Below are 25,762 nucleotides of genomic sequence, written 5' to 3' on the forward strand. Positions count from 1 at the left end.
TGAGCTGGCTGCTCGTGAAACACCTGATTCACTGGATGAATTAGTAGCCTTGGCTACTCTGATCGATTACCGGCTCTGGGACAAGGTGAAGGAACTCCGGCCTAAGATGTTGTCTGGGTTGAATCAAGCTAGTACTATACCTGCAACTCAAAAGGTTCCAGTAATTTCTGCTGCTGATAAAGATGAACCAATGTAACTTGGTCATAGACATTTGACTTCTAAAGAGAGAAGATTTTGGAAGAAGCGTAGCCTCTGCATGTACTGCGGTCAGCCTGGCCATGGTGTCTCTATATGCTCCATTCATCCGGAACGGATGGGCCTAGGTCCTGCAGGAGGACTTGGGCCTTACAACGTCCTCTCCTCCACTTTCTCTCCCACTCTCCTTGACCTGTGGACCAATATCATTTCAGATTCCTGCCCTGGTGGACTCAGGGGCAGGAGGCAACATTATTCTCAGAAGTTTAGTAGAATACTTGAAGATTCCCCTCATCAAATTGAAAGATCCACTACTGTTATCTTCCATTCATGGAGAACCTTTACCGGGTAATGTGACTTGCGAAACCATACCAGTTACTCTTTGCACTGGAGTGCTCCATATGGAATCAATGTCCTTCTTTGTACTGGAAAAGGCTATGCATCCTATTGTCCTGGGATTACCCTGGCTGCAAGTGCACCAACCCCAATTTGACTGGTCCTCCCTGGATCTTTCCGGCTTGGGCCTCAAATGCCATGGGAGATGCCTTAAGGAAATATCGCCTGTTATCTGTATGCCTACTACCAGAAGGATGGGTGTAACCTCCATCAGTTCTTGAGAAGAAAGAGATGTTGGAAGATGTGCCTGATGAGCCACAGTACATAATAGACTCGAAGAAGATACTCGTGGCAACCACTCAGTCCGTACCCACTGGTAAAACCATCATTCCTAAGAAATTCTGGAAGAAAGTGCTCTTTTGGGCACATGATTCTAAGCTGGCTGGCCATCCTGGCCAACGCTGTACCCTGCTTAAAATACAGGAGCTGTATTGATGGCCTACCATCAAAAAGGATACTTATTCCTTCGTGGCATCCTGCACCAATTGTGCTAAGAACAAGCCTACTTCTGGACAACCGTGGGGTCAGATGCAACCTTTGCCAGTTCCGGATCGGCCCTGGTCGCACATAGCTACTGACTTTGTAGTCGATTTACCAACTTCCGAAGGAATAAATACCATTTGGGTGACAGTGGATCGATTTAGCAAGATGGCACACTTTGTGGCGCTTCCAAGCATACCTTCAGCTTTGGAGCTTGCAAAGCTCTTTATACAGCACATATTCCGCCTCCATGGCTTACCTTTGCACATCATATCTGACCGTGGGTCTCAATTCACGGCACAATTCTGGAAGGCTTTGTGCAAGTTGTTTGACATCACTTTAGACTACATATCAGCTTACTATCCACAGTCGAATGGTCATACAGAATGGATGAATCATACAATGAAGCAGTTTATACGATCTTATGTCACATCCCGACAAAATAACTGGGCCGAATTGCTTCCATGGGCTGAATTTGCCATCATCTCTCATCCAGCAACATCTACTGGATTGTCACCTTTTGAAGTGGTCTTCAGAAGTTCTCCAACTCTGCCCCTTCCACTGAAGTGCTCCGTGACGTCTCCAGCAGCTCAATCCACTGCTGATGATATTCATAAACTGTGGGTTCAGACAAAGGACATGCAAATCAAAGCGAGTGACCGTGCTAAGAAGTACTATGATGCGCACCATGCGCCAGCCCCAGTCTTCTATCTAGGAGACAAGATCTGGTTGTCAACCAAGCACCTCAGACTCAAACTACCCTCCTCTCGGTTTGCTCCTCACTACGTGGGACCATTCCCAGTTCTTCAACATATTGGCATTGTTACCTATTGTCTGAAGCTACCACCTGGTCTCAACATTCATAACGCATTCCACGTTTCACTTCTGAAACCACTCATACTTAATGAATTCTCTTCCAAATATCAAGATCCACCTGTTATCAATGCAGAAAATGACCTAGAGTTCAAGGTTGAAGAGGTTCTGGGTGTTCATAGAAGAGGCAAGACTTTAGAATACCTTCTAAAATGGGAAGGTTTTGGCCCCGAAGAAAACTCGTGGGAGCCTCAGACCAATATCTTGGATAAAGAAATGCTTCGTCGATTCCATCTCGCGCATCCTTCAAAACCCAAGCCTAGTGCCCAAAGAGGAGATCGCCCTTTGAAGGGGGGTACTGTTGTGTCCGTCGCTGCCCGACGTCTCCACTCCGCCCACCTCACCTCGTTGGCGACTCCCTTCAGGGTTGATGGAAGGCTAGCTGCTGCGGCGTCTCCATGCCGTCCTCCTCTGGTGTCCCCAGACCGGCTCGATGCTGCCAGCTGCCATGTTGACCAGATGCCTAAGGGGGCGCACGCGCACGCGGCCCGACTCATGTACCAGCGTTGGCACGAACTTCAGGGGCGTCCCCCTGAGATGATGTCACCAGCTCCAGATATTTAAGGTCTCACTTTTCGCTAACAAGATGAGTTAGCAAGGGATTGGTTTACCTAGCTTCCTCCTGGTTGCTGCGGATGGGATTCGCTCTCCGCAACCCTAGCTACTCTGCCTCCTCGGACTTCACTAGAGGTACCCACTCCTCGGGGGCCTCGCTCTCTCTTTTTCTTTGCAAGTCGCAGTCTGGAACCGGTACTCGCTCCTTGAGGGCTCACGTCCCGGACTTGCTCCTGAATATCACTTCTGCTAAGAAGTCATCGCTGCTTACAACATTGTGAGTTACCATCTATCTCTCAGAGATTTTCCTTGGTCCAGGTACTCGCTCCTCAAGGGCCTAATGCATACCATCTCCTGGGCTGTCTTAAGAGACTATTGTGTGAGTGTTACCATCAAGGACTTGTTCCAGAACTCTGCATATACTGCCTACTCACTTTCTTAGTTTCTCTACAGCTCAGCCACTCTGGGATCGCTGTTCAATACCTGAGGGACTACAGCCCAGCCGGACGCTTCCAGCTCACTACTGCCAGCTCTGGTGGTTTACTATATTGTCTAATAAAAGAACTAGTGTGTGTCTGTCTCCTACACTAAGCCTGACCAGTGCTCCCTCTCGGGATTTCCCCCGAGGGCGTGGTCACCTGCCACTGGTCCAAGGATCCACCCACAACTATTCTAAATAACTACAGATTGCTAAATACCAGCTTAACAACAGAGCTTTCTGACACTTAGCTAACCAGTATCTTTTGAATATGGACCTCATAAAGTAAGAAAACACATACAAAAAAACCTGCAAAACATTTTCCCCACTAATCAATCCACAGAAATGCAGCCATGTGGCCTGCTAAAATATTGCATTCTGAACTCCCCATCCAGACTGAACTAAATGCAAGTCAAATTAACAGGCCAATGCCACAAGTTGTATTCAGAGGAATGCACAATTTTACCCTCATTTGTGTGTGCATTTTGTGTGCTTAAACCTTACTGCCGATGCAGCAAGTAGTTTTGCATGCATAAAATGTGCATGTAAAACTGTGTTTTTGTCTTAGCACCCTCAAATGGAAATACCATGCAAATGAGGGCATTGACCCTGATGCAGAGAGGTGTGCAGGCTTAGCTTAGGTTTTCCTAGCACTGGAAATTTTACTCCAGCCTGGTTAGAGATGGAGTAAGGTTTCCAGGGTTGCTATGACCATTGTCAGCAAAATAAACCTCATACAAAAAAACTAAATCTGATTTATTTTTTTCAAAATAAGCTGTGGCTTTATATCCTAAAGCAAACAAGAAACACGAGGTCTCTTTCAGCTACATTACACTTTCACAAACATGGATTATGGTTAAGACCTGTACAATGTAACACTGGTAAATATGTCTTGAAATTAACTGTTAGTATCAGTAGTCCATGATCTTTACATGAAAACTTGTCCATCATGGATCTGCCCTTCACACCCATTGCTGAACCACTATCTCAGTTCCTACAAATTGGTTTGCATGGACCTCCCTCTAACATGCTTAGGGTGAATTGACAGGCTCTTATTTATCCTTATAGGTTCCAATGTACATCTATCATTTCTTTCCCAGCAATAGACCTGGTAACCTCCTTTGCATGAAGTTCCAGGTGCAAGATGCCCTCCCCCACCTCCCACTCTCCTTTCAGAAAACAAAGCTTTTGTGTAGCTCACAGTTTCTGTTGTGTACATGGAAGCCGTTTTTGAAGATAATCTTTGAATATGCATGTAGGGAACCTTTGGTTTCCCTAACTAAAAGGAATAAACCAATTGATTGGGGAGGTTCTGTGTATAAATTTATGGGAGAAGTTTGGGTTTTGCTCCCCCATGTGGGAACTGCAGATGGTGGGACCTAACTCTTTATCAGCCTTGTGTATTTTTAGTCAGTTTCTTTTAAGAAGGTTGTGGATTTTAAGTTACAGCTTCAAGCTGACAGGAGCCCTCTAACTCCTGCTTGATATTTTTCACCTAATGTATAGGAAAAGAGTAAGGAAGTCTTCCCATTTAGGAGTCAGCCTCTCATTGACTCACTAGTCAGCCTTTAAGCATGCTTTTGACTCTTTTAAGCCAATTTTTTAAGAATTCACTGTGAGAGTCAGTCCCTCTTGTTGCAGTGGATTGGGGCATCCCTGTATTTGAGGCTGGATTTGGGGTGAGGAAGGCCTGCAGTGTGCCATCTCCTGACAATACAGAGGAAGCATATTTTGAATTAATTATCTTCTTGCATCTTCTTTGGAGGCAAGGAAGTTTTATTCCACCCTTCCTGCTTCTTCCTTGATTATTTTTCCATTTTGGGAGGGTTCAAATACTATTTTTCTTCCACTGGGAACTGATGGCCCTTGATACCTGGAATTCAGTAACTAAACCTTCAGAGTGGAGTCTTTCATTCTGAAAGAGACAGAAGTGTGGAGGAATTCATCTGGAGTGTTGTGCCAGAGACTTGGGCTGAGGTGGATCCCTACCATCGGCAGGCAGAGTGGGCTGATGGACGGAGGCTGGCTGGTAGAGATGTGAATCGGAACCGGAATCGGTTCGGATTCCGGTTCCGATTCACATGTGGGTTTTTTTGCATCGGCCCGATCGCGGTTTTGTTTATCGGCTGCGCCCGAGCCAATAAACAAAAAACCCACCCCGACCCTTTAAAACTAACCCCTTAGCTTCCCCCACCCTCCCGACCCCCCAAAAACATTTTACAGGTACCTGGTGGTCCAGTGGGGGTCCGGGGAGCAATCTCCAGCTCCTGGGCCGTCCTCCCACTCCCAGGGCATCCTCTCGCTCCCGGGCCATCGGCTGCCACTAATCAAAATGGCGCCGATGGCCCTTTGCCCTTACCATGTGACAGGGTATCCGTGCCATTGGCCGGCCCCTGTCACATGGTAGGAGCACTGGATGGCCCGCACCATTTTTAAAGATGGTGCCGGCCATCCATTACAGCCAGCGCCATCTTTAAAAATGGCGCGGGCCATCCAGTGCTCCTACCATGTGACAGGGGCCGGCCAATGGCACGGATACCCTGTCACATGGTAAGGACAAAGGGCCATCGGCGCCATTTTGATTAGTGGCAGCCGACGGCCCGGGAGCAGGAGATCGCTCCAGGGACCCCCACTGGACCACCAGGTACCTGTAAAATGTTTTTGGGGGGGTCGGGAGGGTTGGGGAAGCAAAGGGTTTAGTTTTAGAGGTTCGGGGTGGGTTTAGGGGTTATTTTTGTGTGCCGTTTTTCCCACCCTCCCCCAAAACGATGAGAACCCCCACGATCAATATCGTGGGGTTTTCCTATTGTTTTGGGGGAGCCCCCGATTTCTGACGATTTTGAAAATATCGTCCGATATTTTCAATCGTCCGAAGCCCGATTCACATCCCTACTGGCTGGTGCTTCATCAATACCAGCCCTCATTCCCTGCGGGTTGAGTCTTTGGGTACCAGGGCCGGCTGGGCTTACGTGGGCCACTGTATGTTGAGGCAGCAACAATGAAGTTGGGAAGTCTGTACTGGATGAGGCAGAGTCCTGGAGACCCAGACGCCAATAGAACCAAAGTCAGGCAGGGGGTACCCTAGCAAGATCAGGCCGAAGCTTGAATAGGCCATGTTCAGAATGTAGACTGTAGAAGCTTCGTAGAATAAGCTGGAGTCAGGGCCGGCGGCAATCAAGGAGCAGTGGCAAGGCAAGACTCAATTCTGAGCTAGGAGAAGATCAGTAGCATAGTCAGGCAAAGCAGAGTTCGTGTCCAGGAGAAGGTCAATGACATGGTCAGATGAAGCAGAAGTCGAGTCCAGGAGAAGATCAATGGCATGGTCAGATGAAGCAGAGGTCATCTCCAGGAGAAGATCAATGGCATGGTCAAATGAAGCAGAGGTCGTGTCCAGGAAGTCAATCCAAAGGAAGGCAAGGAGTCAGGAATGCAGGAAAAAAGGTGAACAGAAACAGGAACTCGCAGGGATCAGGAACCAGGAATGCAGGAGAATCACCAGGAGGCAACGAATTACATGACCAGCATGGAAACCTGTTGCAAACGCGACTATCAAGAGCTGAGCCTGGCCTTATATACCGGAGTTTCAGCGACATCATCATCCGGGGCCGCGGCCAAGTTCCCGCCGTGGGCCCTTCATAAGCAGCAGTGATGCACGGGGCATCTTTCCGCGGGCCACGCGGAGAGACCCATTACGGAGCTTAGGGACCTGTTGCAGTAGCTGGAGCACCGGGGGTGGCCCGAGGACGGAGCCAGCGGCCCACCGCCGCCAGTGACGTGGAACTAGATGCTGGATTTGGCAAAGGAAGGTGTGAGGGCCGGGCTGTGGGCCTGCTGCAGCTGGCACACGCAACATGGAGGAGGGTTCCCATCAAAGGACTCTAAAGGAAGTAAACTAAAGGGTACAAAGTGAAGGTAACAAGACTTGTGAGGCTGCTGTGTGGAGGATTACTAAAGGGAGAGTCAGGTGCCCATCTCACAAGACCATACACACACATAATGTATCTTTGAAGGAGAGGGAGCCTGTGTATGTAAGAGAGAGGGAGTGTGTGAGAGAATGACTGTGCTATTGTGCAAGTTTGTGAGAGAGAGAAGATTAAAATATGGGTGTCCCTAGCTCCCCCAATCCACGACAATCTCAGGGTGACTGGAAATCAGAAGATGACAGGTATGGAGAGCAGGAGCTTTTTTTAAAATCCTTATTAGTTTTAATATTGGGTGTAATTTGATAATTCTGCTCTTTCGAAATATTTAATTTTGTGTGGGGGAGGAATAGAACATTTTTTAATTACTGGATTTATTATTCATCAGATGTTTCGAAATATTTTGTTGGTGTTTGGGAAATTTTGTATATTCTATTCATTACCTGTTTGAAATATTTATTCTTTTTATGAATATGATTTTACTATTTTATATTTCTTGATTTTATTAGTTAATCTTTTTATGAAGAATGGCCTTGTTGCCTTTTCATAGATAAGGTTATTAGGGTTGTTTTGGTATAGGAGGTTTACTATATTGTAATGGAAATTCTGTTTGTCCTTGGCTCTCTGAGAGCCAGGCTCACACCCAATATGCATTATGAAAGGTCTAATTCAATAGGAGTTCCTTTTTGCAGAGTTTTCTGGCTGGCACCCAGGAGTGCATGTAAATATAATATGCATGTTGTAAGTGTTATTTTTGCCTCAGCAGACTGTTCTTTTGAATGTTCTTTTTCATGTAACATTTATTATAAATGCATAATAGTGGGTTTCTGTAAAGGATGTGGAGGTGTATGGGGTGGCGTGTGTGCAAGGCTATAAGGCTTGCCTAGGGTGCCTAATACCCTTCCCTATCCATGGGTTCTGGGGTGGGAGGCGTGTCAGTTTTTTTAAAAATATAGATTGCAGGACAGAGCTGGGCTTTATTTGATGGGCCCGGGACAGACACTGAATGAATCGGGGGGGGGGGGGTGGCGGGGAGCAGCAAGGTAATTTTTCGCACAGGGCAGCAAAAAAGCTAGCACTGGCCCCAGTAACTGCTTCTCCCTCTCAGTAGTGACTTTGTGGTACTGCAGCTGTTCTCCGGGGGCCTTCTCTCAAACGGGCCGATACAGAAAGAAGTGCGGGAGAGCCGGCGAGGGCCCGCTCTCCAAACGCGCGCACAGGCCAGTGTCCTGGGCGCGCGATTCAGTATCGGCCCACATGCATAAGAACATAAGAACATAAGAAATTGCCATGCTGGGTCAGACCGAGGGTCCATCAAGCCCAGCATCCTGTTTCCAACAGAGGCCAAAACCAGGCTACAAGAACCTGGCAATTACCCAAATCATGCAAATGTAAATGAGGGCCCGTGGTAAAAGGAGGCGCTAGGGACACTAGCGCATCCCTAGCGCCTCCTTTTTGACAGAAGCAGCGGCTGTCAGCGGGTTTGACAGCCGACACAGTTTTACCGGCGTCGGTTCTTGAACCTGCTGACTGCCACAGGTTCGGAAAATGGATGCCGGCAAAATTGAGCGTCTGTCTTCCAACCCGCGGGCCACGGGCAGATTTTAAATTTTTTTAATTTAAATTTTTTTTTTAATTTTTGGGGCCTCCGACTTATTATTGCTATGATATTAAGTTGGAGGAGGTACTGGCCGAAATTAACGCCTGCCTTTGGCATTAATTAACGCCTGCCTTTGGCATTAATTTCTGAAAGTAAAATGTACGGCTTTGCTGCACATTTTGCTTTCTGTATCGCTTGGGAATGACTAATAGGCCCATCAACATGCATTTGCATGTTGCGGGCGCTATTAGTTTTGGGAGGGGGGGGGGGGGGGGTTGGCCACGCATTTTCAACGTGCTATTACTCCTTACTGTATAAGGGGTAAAAATAGTGTGTCGAAAACGCGCGGCCAAATAGTGCTCTCCAACGGAGCACACTTTACTGTATCGGCCCAAAAGGTTGGAAATCAGCTCTTCCCCTGGATCACCGGGTTTGTAGTCTCCAATTTATCTCTTTATGGCTTCTCATTCCCGCGAGGTCTGGTATCCTGTTGTGTCGCAGGCGTGAAGTTTTACTGGTTCTACCTCCCAGTCCTTTACATTGTAATTATAGCGTTGTGTATATGTCTCAGTCTGTCTCTCTCTTCGTCATGGTCTAGATGTTGTAATGAATTGCTGGCTTTGGAATTTTCTTCTTGTTATTATTATTTGTGCTGTTCCTCTCCTCTGCACTGTCTTCTTAAACTATTGAGGGGTGCGTTCAGACGTTTGCTGCTTTCTGGTTGTTGTCTTTTCTTTTGTAATTCTTTCCCTGATCTCAGGTTTCTTTCCTTTTATTTAACAGGTTTCTGTTCTCCATTGGACTGGTTCTGGCCTTAAGCCTTTGGCAGTTCCTTGCGGCCACTCAGAGCGCTGTTCTTAGCCTCTGTCACGCTGCTGCCATTGCCCTCGGCCCACTCTCCTCAGGCCTTACTCCTCTACAGACTCATCTGGATATCATCACCCTCCCTGGAGCTCCCTATCAGAATACCCTTTACATACTGCCTTAAGTTCCTTAGTGAGTCCCTTTAGCTTAATGACTTATTTGGGGACTGCTTGGAAACTTTGGCCTGCCTATTGAGTTCTATTATTTATTTCTGCTATGTTGCCTTTTCTAAATATGGCACTATCCTGCATGCTGAAGCAGATCCCAGACAATCTCAGAGCCATTTTGAACAGACTGGTGCGTTCATTTCCGGAGAGACTCTCCAATCCGGAGCTGCACTTTAAAGACGTGATTCAATATTTTGCATTTCTAGCTTTAGTCCTAATATTTGAGCATTCATTTTAGATAAATCCTATAGCGCCTAGATTTTCTGTGTGCTGCATGCCGGAACTGATTATATCTATTATTTTTTTGTATTGAAAACAGCATACTGAATGAAATTTGAAGGGCTTGTAGCTTCTCAAGCATGGTGTTTAATAAAGTAAGCCTTAGTAAGTATTTTTCATTGGCTCTGTCTTCTCTTTGTTGTCTGCATCTATCCCAGAGGTACTCCAGGCTGTTTCCACAGCTCAGCTAATTACAACCCACAATCAAAGTAAGAGCAGATAATTTGCCTGTCAACAACTATATGTTCTATCATTGTAGGATTACAAGATTAAGACGTATTAGAAATGTGAAATGGATTAGAGAATGAAAAACTTCTCAGAGAGCTAGATACATTGCTGAAACATTAGCATTAGTTACCTAGACAGCTACAATGGAAATAGACCTCCAAAAGGACTGGGATAGGCACAGAGGGTCCTTATTGCAAATTAAAAGTGAAGAGATCTTGGGAGAATTAATTGCCAGCTGGGTCTGTCCGACAAGCTGCTAGGACAGAAGCAACACGAAACCCTCGTAGTATTGCAGTTGCCCATCTAGCTGCTTCTGTATGGTAACGTACACGTTCCTCATATTGACCAGATTGTGTGGGAGAGTGCCATCCTGAAAGACCAGAGAGACCTTGGAGGCCAGATGTTCATCTAATAACCATGCTGGTATTGCTAGCTTGTTGGAATATTACAGGGCCTTGAGATTATTAGACATGGGAAGGAAGGGTTCGGGGTATGAGCTAAAAAGGGAATTTTGCATGCTCAAGAACCTAGGAGGATGGAGTTAAAATGATAGAAGCCAGCAAAAATTGTATTGGATAAGGCACAATGACAGCTGGAATATATCCTTGGCAGTTTGGACAGGAATAACTGGGCAGGCTGAATGGACCAGATAATCTTTCTCTGCCATTATTTACTATGTATGTTAATATGTGTAGAGCAGATTAGGGATGTGCGTTCTTTCTAAATGAACTAGACAATTTCAATGATTTTCTGGACCATTCAGTGCAGGAACATTCTTATTTCCATGAGTGGTATTGTATACCCATGTGTCTAACAGAGGTCAATATTCAAAGTGCATTCAGTGCTTATGGAGTGGAGGAGTAGCCTAGTGGTTAGAGCTACAACCTAGGGAAATCTGGGTTCAAATCCCACCATTGTTCCTTGTGACCTTGGGCAAGTCACTTTACCTTCCTTTGCCTCAGGTACAAAATTAGATTGTAAGCCCAGTGGAGATAGGGAACTACATCTAATACTTGAATGTAATGTGCTGAAAAGCAGAATATAAAAATCTAAATAAAAAAGTGGGACTTATGCACCCATATTCAACTGCTGTTGCTTAGTCATAGAAGTCTTGTATGCTCAAAAATATGCATGCATTGGGCAGATTGTGTACAACACAAAACTTATATGCCTAGCTACTGCTCTTTGGCATTAGGTGTATAAGCATACGTCTAAGTTTAGATGCCCTATAAATTAGGTCTAAGTTTAGCCAGGTAGACATATCCGTGCTGCTGAATATACATTGTAACTTAGTTATTTAAATGGCCAGTTTTGAATATTGACCTCATGAATATTTGTTGCTGATATTCTGAAAACTAGACTTGTTTGAATATCCCTGAAAGATGAGAGCTGGCCATCTCTGTCCTAGATCTCAACCAATTTAGACTGGTGAATCTTCTCTAGTCAATGAGGAAGAGGAAGACACTGTCAGACAATATCTGTAATTGTAAATCAGGTTATTTGCTTGTCTGTAGATAGAATTCTGCTTTCATTTGAACTTTCTGATCACAGTCTGCAGACTATAAACTGTGATTGTTACCTAACTGCGGTATACTCAAGAGTGTACTGCAACTTTATCCTACTATAACATGCTTCGAACGCTGCTGGAAAAGCATGAAACAGATAATGCTGATATTGGGGGAAAGCCAGTTCAACCTCTTTTTGCCTTCTTCCTACATATCAATGATTATTAATGATGTTTGGCCTGTAAAATGGTAAACTACCTTTGTTCCTGAAACATCATAATACCTATCCAATAGTATTGTTTGCTGTGCCAGCTTTGACCTGTTTGCCTGCAAAACTGTGTTAAAAATCACTAATTGCTTTACTCATTAAAAAGATTTTAATGCAGCTGGAGGTGGGGATCAGGATTTAACAAAATCTAAATGTAACCTGTAGAGGAAAGGGGTTTGAACCTGAATTAGAATATGTGCACAAATGTATGCACATAAACTAAAACAAAATGTATGTCTACACTTCAGAATCTGTAAACAGAATCCAAAACATTTAAAATCTAGCTGCCTCTAGAGAGCTATGTTCAAAAAGAAGAGAACTAGTCTGTCACATTTCATGTTTTTTTAATGTTTCAATGCAAAATAGGCACAGTTAAAAATTCATGTTTTTCTAATTTAATGCTTTGGTGTCTCTTTAAGCATCATCAACAGCATGTTGTCCTTTGCAATCTCATGTAATCATTTAATTATGAAATCATTTTCCCTGTTTAAAACTGGAGGAAAGAACACACATTCATGGTGGTGTGATAACATAATATGGTGCAGACTTTCATGCTCATTATTATTTCCGGAACACTCTCATCTATTGGCTCCTAGCGTTTTTGCATGGCTCATTCTTTGTTAATAGGGCAGGATGTCCTCGTATCCCCGGTAATGCTAAGGCAATCTGTCCTAGGATTTGGATGGCGTGTGGAGTAATATTTTACAGAAGGTCTCTGGATTTCAGTAAATGCAATGTTTTCAGCACAGCAAGCAGTCAGCACTGCGGTTTAGTCTCCAAATACCAGTGCAAATCTGCTGAAGAAATGCTATCAACCTTTGTTTCATCAGATTCCTCAGTTTTTTTTGTTTTGTTTTGCATTTATGTACAGAATATTGAAAGTGAATGTGATTTGATTTAAAAAGTAATAGAACTAATTTATTCATTAGGAACACCAGATGAAGATAAACATATTTACGGCTGGTCTTGGAGGCAAAGCAAGATTTTAACTTGTCTACAGTCACACTGTCAGTGATGGTTGTGCATGCTTCATAGTCTAAAGCTCTAACTACTCCTTCTGGACCGGGGCACAGATTTGATTCAAATGCAGACGTTCATCTCTCCAGGTCAGGAGGATCAAACTGAGTGTTCATTTCCTGATTTAGGTTTCAAGAATTTAATGAGAGCCTTATAGATTGGCACCTACAGTACTAACTACAAAGAACCAACATAACTTATTTTTCTGAGATGGGACATCAAGATTTTAACTTTTATTCCTGGAATATCACTAAATTTATCAAATTTAATTCTATCTAATCCTCACTGTGAAGCAATATCTGCCCTGAGAGGTAACAGTAATGGGGCTGGTTGACAATAGTGATCATAATGCAATCAGATTTAACTGAATTGGGATATGCATTCCTTTAAAATGAATAAAGAATCCAAACCAAATCAGGCAGATTTGTTTTGGTTTGTGGATAATGAATTCAAAAGTCCCATGCCCCAAAAATGAAGCAAAATCTTTGTTTGCATTTATTTTTCTTTCCCTTTAAAGTCTATGAGACAAGCAAAATGGAAGGCTTTTTTCTTCTCAAGGCAGCTAGCAGGGCTTAGGGACCAATGATGTCACATTTGACCCTAGACTGAGCAGATCCTGGGGGGAGTGAGAGGGAACAAGCCAGGAAGCAGAACCAATCAAGGTAGAGTAATTTTATTAACTGCCTATTCTAGCTTGCATCTGCATGGGTTGAACTTGACAGTGACTTCATCTTTTGTTTTGAAACTGAAAGTTAATTGGCTTCTGCGCCTTTAAGTGTTAGTCCGCTACTGTTACCTCCCAGTCTGTTTCTGGCTCACTTAGTACACAATTAAACCCTGGAATTTGGTGCCAGAGGATGTGGGGAAAGCAGTCAGCACAGCTGGATTTAAAAAAAGGGGTTTAACAAAGTTCCTGAAGGAAAAGTCCATGAACCACAATTAGCTATCTAGACTTGGGAAAGCCACTGCTTATCTCTGAATACCAGCAAGAAGGCTTGGACCTATTCTTTGCATCCTGCTGGGAACTCATGACCTAGATTGGCCACTGACAGGTTCAGGATGCTGGCCTTGAGGGACCTTTTGTATGACCCAGGATGGCATTTCTTAAATTCCTATGTTTTATTTCCTTGCAGGAGGTTTTTTTTTTTTTTCAAAACATTTGAGACATGTCTTTTACCAATGTGCATTCATACTTGCATTATTGGATGCTGTTAGGTTTACCCAGCTAATGCCTCCTTTAGTACACACATAATAGCAGTCCCCAACTTCAGGAGACAGGATGCTCAGCTTGATAGCAGTAAATTAATGCTTTCTAATCAGAAGTCCAGCACGTATTAGGGTGCTCATGAGGCTACTCTGGCATTATGTTGCTCTCCTGTCTGGTGCTGACCTCAGCAAACACTTTGCAGTTCAGTTAAGAGCAAGCTTTGTTCTATTGTTACACAAGAAGGACCTGTCATTTTCCCATTTGCAGTTCATGAAAGTCTTAAGGAGGAGTTTATCATTTGCGGGGCTCAACTAACATTTGAATGGCAGTATCCATAAGCCTGTCCCCATAACAAATTTAGCCCATGGGCAGATGGTGCTCACAGCATTAATACGTATGCATCAGGCTCGAGTGCCAGTTCTGATGCATGTTCATTTAAGTGCACTTATCACATTATCTACTTCAGGTACTTTGAAAGGATCCCACTATGTGGATATACGAAGGCTTTCTTTTGCTTTTTGGGCCCACAAAAGAGTATTAACCAGACCCAAAGGTGAACACCCTTGTCCTGCCTGACAGAAAAATATTCTTACTTTAGATGGGCCGGCATGGGAATGCAGTGGCACCAGCTAAGACCTCTTTTGGTGATCCCTCGTTTGGAAAAATGTGGAGCTTGTTAAAAAAAAAAATGCAGAAAAAAAATTTGAATAAAATTGAATGCCTACGTTTCTACGCACCCTCAACATGCTAGCTATCTCTAATGACCTCATTGCAGAGGACTGCCCAGGTAAGCATCGGCCTGATGGGTCACATCAGGGCCTGAATATTTATTTTTAATAAAGACATGTTGGAATGTTTATTGATTAGGCATGGGCATAGCCAGGAGTGTTGGGGATCCCACAGCAAGCGAGATGACAATATCAGAAGCCACGCTGGGGATGACCACATTGGCGGCAAACCGCAGGAAACATGAAATATTATGTTGAGCAAGGACTTCTCTGGGACATGTTTTTCCTGCCTCCTTTGACGCAAAGGGATTAGAAAACCTATGGGGAAGGGGCTGGGCATTTTTATTTTGCCTGTTCTTCATTCCAATTTTTACTCAACATAGGTGAGGTAGGGCAGCCTACTCTTCTTTTAAGGACTGGGGTGAGGCCTCACTGAAGGGGCATGTCTCTCAACATGGGACTAGTGCTTAGCAGTAAAGCACTGCATGGCACGACAATGGTGGGGGCTTGATTTTAATGGTCATGTCCCTTTGCATGAAAGAAGGGGGTTAAGCTTTAAAAGCTAGCCCCTTACAGTGCAATGTTTCAGTTCTTGTGAGATACGGCATATTGTCCTTATACAAAATTGCCCACCCAATACACAGATAAATTATGTCAATTCCGCATGATAGTGTTCCTGGAAATAGGGTTTGGGAGGGATTTTTTGAAAGCAGACTTTCACGCATAAGATTGCTTAAAAAAATTAGAGTAACTTGTGCATGTATTTGCCGGCTATTTTATGCATGATGTTACAAAATTATCCTACAATAATATAAAAGGTGGATCCCTGTCATATCTATCCAGGAACATAGCACAGCTTCAGCTATGATTTCTATGCAGAAAACCCTATTTTACTCAAAGACGTTCCTTTGAAAATTACCCTCTACAAGATGAATTTTCAAAGTCATTTACACACATACAACAGGGCTTTATGCACAGAAATGGCAGTGATAAAATAGCCCTAGGTTTAGCACATATATGTAACCAGTTTTCTCTCATACTCTGGGATGGAGTTGGGACTTGTGTGCACCCTTTTTGCTTTAAAAAGTACATTAACCTGCACAAATGACATCCTCAACAGAGCAGGTATAATGTTGCATGGATAAATTTGTTTGCATTTCAGGGAACTTACTGGCACTTACCCAGGAATTTCCAATGCATAAGTTATCTTTGAAAATGTGGAGTAAAACATGTATGTAAAAGTTGCATGCAGACTTTATCCCCACCCTTAAAGTTGCAAAGTTACATAGAAACATAGAAATGACGGCAGAAAAAGACCAATCGGCCCATCCAGTCTGCCCAGCAAGCTCCCACACTTATTTTCCCATAGTTATCTGTTTCATCAACCACCAAGTACAGGGCCCTTGTTGGTGACTGTTTGTTTCAAATTTCCTGCCATCCCCTGTCATTGATGCAGAGAGTAATGTTGGAGTTGCATCAAAGATGAACATAAGGCTTAATGGTTGAGGGTAGTAACCGCCACATGAAGCAGGTTACCCCGATGCTTGTTTACCCAGACTGCAAATATCCATGCCTTGTTGGATGTTGTCTGAATGTAAATCCTGTTTTCCACATTTCCCCCTGCCATTGAAGCAGAGAGCAACGCTGTATGGGGCGAACTTTAAAAGGGTTACGCGCGTTAATATATGTGCGTAACCCTTTTAAACCCACTCCTGCGCGCGCCAAGCATATTTTGCATAGGCCCGGCGACACGCGCATGCCCCGGGACGCGCTTATGTCCCGGGGCTTGAAAAAAGGGGCGGGAGTGGGCGGGACAGGGCAGTCTGGGGCCTCCGGCACAGCAGCCACAGCGTAAATAAAAACATAAAGGTAGGGGGGGATTTAGGTAGGGTTGGGGGGCGGGTTTGATAGGGGAAGGGAGGGGAAGGTGGGGGGGGGGCGGAAGGAAAGTTCCCTCCGAGGCTGCTCCGATTTTGGATTCAAAGTGATGTATCAGGCTTAATTGGTTTAGGGTAGTAACCACCATAATAAGCAAGCTACCCCCATGCTTAATTGTTAACCCAGATTGTGAAGTTCAGTCCTTGTTGGTTGTTGTCTGAATGCAAATCCTCTTTTCCACATTTCCCCTTGCCATTGAAGCAGAGAGCAATGTTGGAGTTGCATTAACCATGGGAAGGCTTATTGAGTAAGGGTAGTAATTACGAGGTAGTAGCCTCCTCTCCAGTAATCCACCCCGATGGATCTTTCTTCATTGCCACCCTCTAGCCTTTATGGATCCACAGTGTTTATCCCATGCCCCTTTGAAGTCCTTCACAGTTTTAGTCTTCACCACTTCCTCTCCACCCTCTCTGTGAAGAAATACTTCCTGATATTGGTTCTGAGTCTTCCTCCCTTGAGCTTCAAATCGTGCCCCCTAGTTCTACTGATATTTTTCCAACGTAAAAGGTTTGCTGTTGACCATGGATTTCCAGAATGTAACTAAGCGCCTTATCCTGTTTGAACTTGGAACATTTTGTTTTACAGTTAACAATATGCAATGTTTAACCCGCTAATTGTCTTAATTTTAATTTATTTTTATGTTTAATTTAAGTTTAACCTGCTAATTGTCTTAATTTTAATTTAATTAATGAAAATTGTTTAATGGTTTATTGTTATTGTTCAATGTTCTTTGTAAAAAAAACCCGGTCCTACCTCCCAGACCAGGGCAATCTTTTCGTTTCATGTAAACCGGACTGATTTGTATTGTATACAGGAATTCCGGCATATAAAAATTAAAAATAAATAAATATAAATAAATAAAACCTTTCATGTATCTGAAAGTCTGTATCATATCACCCCTGCTCCTCCTCTCTTCCAGGGTGTACATATTTAGGTTCTTCAATCTCTCCTCATAAGTCATTTTATGAAGACCATGCACCTTTTTGGTCGCCCTTCTCTGGACCGTCTCCATCCTGTCTCTGCCCCTTTGGAGATATGGTCTCCAGAACTGAACACAGTACTCCAGGTGAGGCCTCACCAAGGCCCTGTACACTTCCTTTCTCTTACTAGAAATTCCTTTCTCTATGCAGCCCAGCATTCTTCTGGCTTTAGCTATCGCCTTGTCACATTGTGTCGCTGACTTCAGATTGTTAGACACTATCACCCCAAGGTCTCTCTCCTGCTCCGTGCACATCAGCCCTTCACCCCCCATCAAATACAGTTCTTTTGGATTTCCACACCCCATATGCGTGACTCTGTACTTCTTGGCATTGAATCTCAGCTACCATATCTTCGACCACTCTTCCAGCTTCCTTAAATCCTGTCTCATTCTCTCTACTCCTTCTGGCATTTCCACTCTGTTGCAGATCTTAGTGTCATCCGCAAAGAGACAAACCTTACCTTCTATCCCATCCGCAATGTCGCTCACAAAGATATTGAACAGGACTGGTCCCAACACCAGTCCTTGTGGCACTCCACTTAACACTGCTCTCTCTTCAGAGTAGCTTCCATTTACTATCACACATTGTTTTCTGTCCGTCAACCAGTTTGCAATCCAGGCCACCACCTCGGCACTCACTTTTAAGCTTCTCATTTTATTCACAAACCTCCTGTGCGGGACCTTATGAAACGCTTTGCTGAAATGCAAGTAGATGACATCGAGCACTCTTCCTCCATCTAATTCCCTAGTCACCCAATCAACAAAGTCAATCAGATTTGTCTGACAGGACCTTCCCCTGGTGAATCCATGCTGCCTCTGGTCCAGCAATTCTTCTGACTGTAGATAGTTCACTATTCTTTCTTTCAGCAGCGAGGTGAGGCTAACCAGCCTGTAGTTTCCAGCCTCCTCTCTGTTCCCACGCTGGTGAAGCGGGACCACCACCACTCTTCTCCCTCTGTTCCACCAGATATTCTTCCTTGTGCTCCTCCCTTTGGGATCCTTTATTTCTTGAACGCTGTTCTTTTAGCTTTTATTTTGTCTGTCACCTCCTTTGAGAACCAGATAGGTTTAATTTTTCTTTTGCTTTTCTTTACTTTTCTAACATATAGATTAGTTGCCTTGGTAATTGCTCCTTTTATTTTGGTCCATTGTTGTTCCACATCTCTCTTGTTCTCCCAGCCTTCTAGTTCTTCCTGCAGGTACTTCCCCATTTCATTAAAGTCTGTGTTTTTGAACTGCAAAACTCGGGTCTTCGTGCTTCTTCTCCGTATCCTATTTGTGTTATGAAACCATACCATTTGATGATCACTGGAGCTGAGGTGGGTTCCATTACCATTTGTTTGAACAGAGCCCCTTGCGGGGCATCCACTATCTCTTTACTATTGTTAGATTCTACAGATAGGATTCTACATCCGGCAGATTAAAATCTACAAAAATCACCACTTCTCCCTTCTTTCCCATCTTTTGGATGTCTTCAATCAGATCTCTCCCAAGCTCTTCCGTTTGATTTGGAAGCCTGTAAACCACTCCAATAAAAATGGATGCCCCATCATCTTTTTTTAGGATGGCTCATAATGCTTCTTCTTTGCCCCATCTTCCTTGCAGCTCGGATGCTTGGATATTGTTTCTGACATAAAGAGCCACTCCTCCCCCTTTCCTGTCCTCTCTGTCCTTCCTTAACAAGTTATAGCCCGGTATTGCCATATCCCAATCATGAGATTCCGTGAACCACGTCTCCATGATAGCAACAATATCCAAGGCTGCCTCCACCATTAGGGCTTGCAGATCTGAGATTTTATTGCTCAAACTACGAGCATTTGTGCTCATAGCTTTCCAGCTTTTCTCGTTCAGGTTACTGCTTTTCTTGGACTCCTTTTGTGACTTATTTAGTTGAGTTTTGTCATCCACTTCACTCTTTTCCATTGCGTTAGTATTTGTATTTGGGGGGTGACATTCTAATTTCTTTCTACCACTCCCGGCTTCTAGTTTAAATGCCTTATGACATAGGATTTGAATTTATCTCTTAGGATCGTTTTTCCTGCCACAGACAGATTTATTTATTTATTTATTTATTTGACATTTTTATATACAGAAGTTCGTATGGAACATCACATCAGTTTACATAAAATGGATAGAGAGGAGGAAATGGAAAAGGAAGGGAAGAAGTAAAGTTACATAATAACAAATATCCATGTAAGCCATTTTTGACAAAGAGCTTTTTACTGTTCAATTCACGGCCCCAGCCCACAATAAATCCAAAACTTTGTTGCTTACACCAGGATTTGAGCCATATATTGAAGTTATTAATATGGCTTAGCCTCTCCTTCCCCTTTCCACCCTCTGTATGTACTGTACATTGCTGTAAATCTATATATGTAATTTACTTGTGATGTTAATGTATGTAGAGGCCATACATTTCCAATTTTTAAAAGGTGTTATTTTTCAATCATGTCTGTATCTGAGTCTTTGAGGGGGAGGGGGAGTGGCTAAAAAAAGAATTTTAATGCCGACGATGCACCTGTTCATGCTGTGAGCAAACAAAGCTATTATCCATGAAATAAAAAAAAAAGACTATCTACATCAGTTCTTCATTTGTTTTTCTTACTTTCTTTTTTAAGGGTATTAACTTGAAAAATGTGCATAGCATAAAGTTAATCCACTGAGCAAGAAGCAATTACTGTTGTCCATGCAGAGAAGAGACACGAAGCCACAAAAAATACGCTCATGCCAAGAAATTTAGGGAATTCTTTTTCCTGTTTTCAGCACATGGTTCAAGGGTCACTGCAACTTGCTTGGAATGTGGACTTCTTATGCACACAATTCAGTACTTTTACAGCGAAAAACAAAATCCTTAAAACCTTTTTTTTCCTCTCATTTCCTTTCCAAGAATTCCAGCAAGAAGTTTACAATAGTGGTGTGCAGCTGGAAAATGTCTGCTCTTACTTTCATATCTGTGAGCTTGTTTTAAATTTGTCTCATTAGTTTTTTAGTTCTTTGAAAAGTTTTGTTTCCATTTAGTGAGCACTAAATCAACACGGTGCACATGAAATACAAAACAATGCATGCCAAATCCATTTTAGTGCCTATTCTCTTGATTTAGTGTGCGCTAATTATTTTAGTGCACATATAAAATGTTACGGGGTAATTTCAAAAGGAACGCACGGGTCCCTATAAAAGCGTGTATCGGCTCGCAATGGAGAGACGCTGCAATTTTAAATCATACACGTACTATTTAAAGTGCCCCTCCTGGCTAGGTCTTTAGCAGCTTTTATGCGCCTATGCAGGTGGCATTTAAAACATGCTTGCACAAGGGGAAAAAAACAGTTTTTCCAAGTAGTCCGCCAGTTTGCCCATTTCATATCCAAGGCTCCTCTGATTCTTCATTCTGCAAGCCCCCCATTGACCCCAAGTCCTCACACCGTACTAAACGGGATCTCCAGATTGTCTCCTCAGCAGGACCAGACGTAAAGTTACGTGGATAAGAAGCTGATGTGCACCATGGTCAGTTTTTTTTAAAATGCGGACTCACGCACTTTTAGTCTTGGCCCTTCCCTGGAACACCCATGCCCTGCCCATTCTCCACCTCTTTTCCTCTCCCTTCTTCTTGATGCACGCCCGGGTATGCACATGTGTACTTCGTGGCTTCCTAAAATGCGCATTGCTCACGCGAGGCCCGCCTATGCGCCTATATGGCCATTTTTGCGCAAGCAACATTTTAAAAATCGGCCCATTAGTGTGCACTAAGAACCAAAAAAAGAATGAAATGAATGCCCATCCCTAGTTTACAAAACATCTTTTGGATTAATTGCAGCAGTAGCATGGGATCTTCTTAGTGTTTGGGTAATTGCCAGGTTCTTGTGGCCTGGTTTTGGCCTCTGTTGGAAACAGGATGCTGGGCTTGATGGACCCTTGGTCTGACCCAGCATGGCAATTTCTTATGTTCTTATGTTCTTATTATGCCCGTTATACTTAGTGGTTACCGTGGGGGTCCAGGCAGGCACTCAGCGGCAGACATCTCAATGGAGACTAAGATTACATTTTAAATCCTATCCCTGGTATTCAGATATTTGCATCATTCTGGGCCCGCTTATTTGGTGAATTTACTGGGGCACTGCGCTCCTCCCAAAATGTTCCCAACTTAGCTGCTGTCAAATTGGTCTGTAGCAGGCTTGAGGCTTTCAGCTATTATGTCCCAGCTCTCTGGAAAAGTATTCCACTAGAGGTTCAGCCTGAGACGAACTGTCTGATTTTTCAGAAAGCTATTGAACCAGGCATGTGATTGAGTATTAACATGCCAAATAGAGGAGATGTGAGAGCTTGGGCAGTAGGACAATAGTCCTTGGGTATGAGGGAATAAAGAGTACAGTTAACATCACTGCTTGCTTGAGCATCTTTTTCATTTTAGAGTAGGATTTGGGAGACAATGCCCTTTTCATTATAATGACAATAAGGAATGGTAAGGAACAAGTTATTTTTCTTAGATGTGATATATTGTTCACTACTATGATTGAATGTAACCCATTTGGGGCTTATTGAAGTATGCTATAGTATTTTATGTTTATAAATTTACTGTTAACTTATAGGGAGCCCAATTTCCAATAGTCTGTATAGGTCACCAAATTCGTGCATAAGTGAGCCTGTGGAGATTTATGGAAGTCATTTATAAGGATATGATATTCACCACATTCAGCCCAAAAATAGTTTGGGTGAATGCAAGGCTTTTTGATTGCTATCTTCTGCACATTTATTCTCCATTATAGCTTGCTCCGGTGCCTGCCTGCATTTGAGTACTGTTGACTCTTTGTTGAAACAAGAGTACAAGAAGAAGCTAATGCAGTAACACCCTAAATACCATGCTAAAATAATTTATAACACGATCTGAGTAAAAGCATTTAGAGTTCCTGGGGTTTTTTTAGGGCCCACATAAGATATTTTGTCTGTTTACTAAAGTCAATTAATGTGAAGAGAAGCCATGATTTGCATATTAAAAACCAGAAAAAGAATACTCTTTGATTATTTGACCAAATGGCTGAATACAAAAAGGTTGAATAGATGTAGGGGACAAAACCTTGAATAGACAGAAAGATGAATTGTGGCAAGTAATTGATGTTTGCATGTCTTATGCTTTATATATATATATATACTAAGGAAAAAAGAAACCAATTTCTTAATTTCAAAAAACAAAGTGATTTCCATGATAATGGAAATATATTAGTAAATAAGGTGCAGTTGGCAGCTATTGAGATTGTTCAGCTCCGTCTCCGTACTCCAATGTCCTTGCTTCCTAAAGGAGTAAGCCACTAACAGTACGACTGTAAGGTTTAATTAAATTGATTGCTTAGAGTACTCTCTGACATTGAAATATTGGTTATGCAAGAGTGTCGTGCTGTGGATTCTGTTCCCCCTAAGAGAGTTTTGCTATGGTTAGTTGGATACCGAGTGGGAAAAAGCCAGAGTAAAAGCTGTTAAGAGTAACTGGGTTTAAAAAAAAAAAAAAGGTTTTGACAAGTTCCTGGAAGAAAAGTCCGTAAACCATTATAAATGTGGACTTGGGAAACCCGCTGTTTATCCAGATAAGCATTATGGAATCTATCGACTTTTTGGGATCCTGCCAGGTACTTGTGACCTAGATTGGGAACTGCTGGAAACAAGATACTGGGCTTAATGGACTTTTGGTCAGACCCAATACGGCAAATCTTATGTTTTTATGATCCTAGCTGCTTTCACACCACTGCATGTTCACAGTCAGAGACAATCTTTGTCACTGCCCATGTTAAACGACTTCCTTTAAACAGCTATGTATTGTTAGAGAGACCAGTAGTGGCAGAGGCAATAATTAAAGTGAGTAATGAGAGTCACGTACAGCCACTGCAAACTCACAAGCTCTTCATGATGTGCGAGCACTCTAAAGAGATTAAATTGGGATTCTCTCATAACACTCATGATTTTCGTGTAAGAAGTGGACTATTTTAAGAAATTCTCATTATTAATAGTAACTTCCCCCTTAGTCGGTATCTGAAATTCTGGAAAATGTAACAGCTGCAACAAATGAACTGCGAGTGCTAAAATAATAATTAAAAAAAAAAACAAAACAAAACCCATATACAGTACATGGTTTTAATTTAGCTTTCTTCAGAACTGTATTTATTGAAACACCTTCTTCCAGACAATACATTCATTCTACTTCATACCAAGACAGAGTACTTAAATCAACAAATGTCCAAGTATAAGGAAATGAACAAAGGAAAAAGGAAACAATAATATCGCCTTCACCCTCCCACCCATTCATTTTCCCCCATTCCTAGGGTGAATGAGGATTTAATTTAAGATATATCAAGCAAATATGCCAACAATCTTGCAAAGCTTGTTTTTCTTATATAGCTTTAGGATTCATGTTCAAGGTGTTAGTGTTTGAGGTAGTTGTGGGTGGATCCTTGGGCTGGTAGCAGATGACCATGCCCCCGGGGGAGATCCCTAGAGGGACCACCGGTCAGGCTCAGAGTATGGAGACAGACACACACTAGTTCCATTATTAAACAGTATATTGAACCACCAGAGGTGGCAGTAGTGAGCTGAATTGCCCAGCTGGGCTGTAGTCCCTCAGATACTGGAACATCGATCCTGGATAACTGAGCTGTAGAGAAACTGAATATAGTGAGTAGGCAGGGTATGCAGAGTTCAGGATGTTAAGGATGGTAACACTCACACAATTGTTCTTGGCAGCAGCCCAGGAGCTGGAATGAAGTAGTCCCTCGAGGAGCGAGTACCTGGTTTCAGGGAATGCTCTGAGAAAAAGAGAGTAACTCACTGATGTTGAAGGTAGCGAAGACTTCCTGGCAGAAGTGGTATTCAGTAGCAAGTCTGGGAACGAGGGCCCTCAAGGAGCGAGTACCGGTTCCAGACTGCGACCTGAAAGGCAAAAGATACCAGAACTTCGGTATATAAAACTGTTAAATAAATAAATAAATAAAAGAGAAACGAGGCCCCCGAGGAGCGGGTACCCCTGGTAAGTCTGTGGAGGCAGAGTAGCTTAGGTAGAGTAACCCTTGGCAGGTAAACATTATCCTTGCTAACTCAATACATTAGCAATTTCAGAGACCTTAAATATCCGGTGCGGATGACATCATCTCAGGGGGACGCCCCTGAGGTTCGCGCCACTGCTGGTACTTCAGTTGGGGCCACGCCACACGCGCGCCCTTAGGCTCTATGGAAACATGTCAGTGTGCAGCATCTAGCCGGTCCGAGGACGCCAGAGAAGGATGACAAGAGGACGCCACAGCAGCCAAACTTCTCACAGGCAGAGAGGGAGTCACCAAAGCGTGGGTGGGCGTAGTGGAGACGTCGGGCAGCGATGGTCACAACACAAGGGTAATTAAAACTGAGTGGTAATCCAGGTATTTAGAAACTCCTTATTAAGAATAGGTGCTCTGTAATAAAGCAAATCTACAATTGGCAGCTGTAAGAATTGTGGCACTTTGATCTTAGGGCAGACCATCTGGAAGTTCAAGGCAAGACCTCTTTGCCTGCTGTCTGCAATAAAAAAGGAGTTGATTCAAGAATTGTCTATGTTTAAAATAAAACCTTCTCCGGAATGTCTGCTCCCACTCCCACAGAGGATTCTGAAACCCATGAATAAATGAGTTACAGCGGAATCTGGGAGGGTAACGCCCGAGACAAGGAGACACCCACCCTCCCCAATGATACCCATACAAAACAACGTTTCTGCACTAGAAAATGAAGACGATCCAAAATTGGAAACTGAAATGGTATCTGAAATGAGAGACACTCAAGGCGCACCGAGACTGCATAATGCAGTGGTTCTCAACCCTGTCCTGGGGACCCCCCCAGCCAGTCAGGTTTTCAGGATATCCACAATGAATATGCATGAGATAAAATTTGCATACACTGCCTCCATAACATGCACATTTTCTCTCATGCATATTCATTGTGGATATCCTGAAAACCCGACTGGTTGGGGGGGGGGGTCCCCAGGACAGGGTTGAGAACCACTGGCATAATGCCATCAAGCATCAAAACTGAATGCCCCCCCCCCCCCTGCTGGGAGACAGTTTCAACAGAAAACAC

The sequence above is a fragment of the Rhinatrema bivittatum genome, chromosome 2 (genome assembly GCF_901001135.1).
Source record: "Rhinatrema bivittatum chromosome 2, aRhiBiv1.1, whole genome shotgun sequence".
Classification (NCBI taxonomy): Eukaryota; Metazoa; Chordata; class Amphibia; order Gymnophiona; family Rhinatrematidae; genus Rhinatrema; species Rhinatrema bivittatum.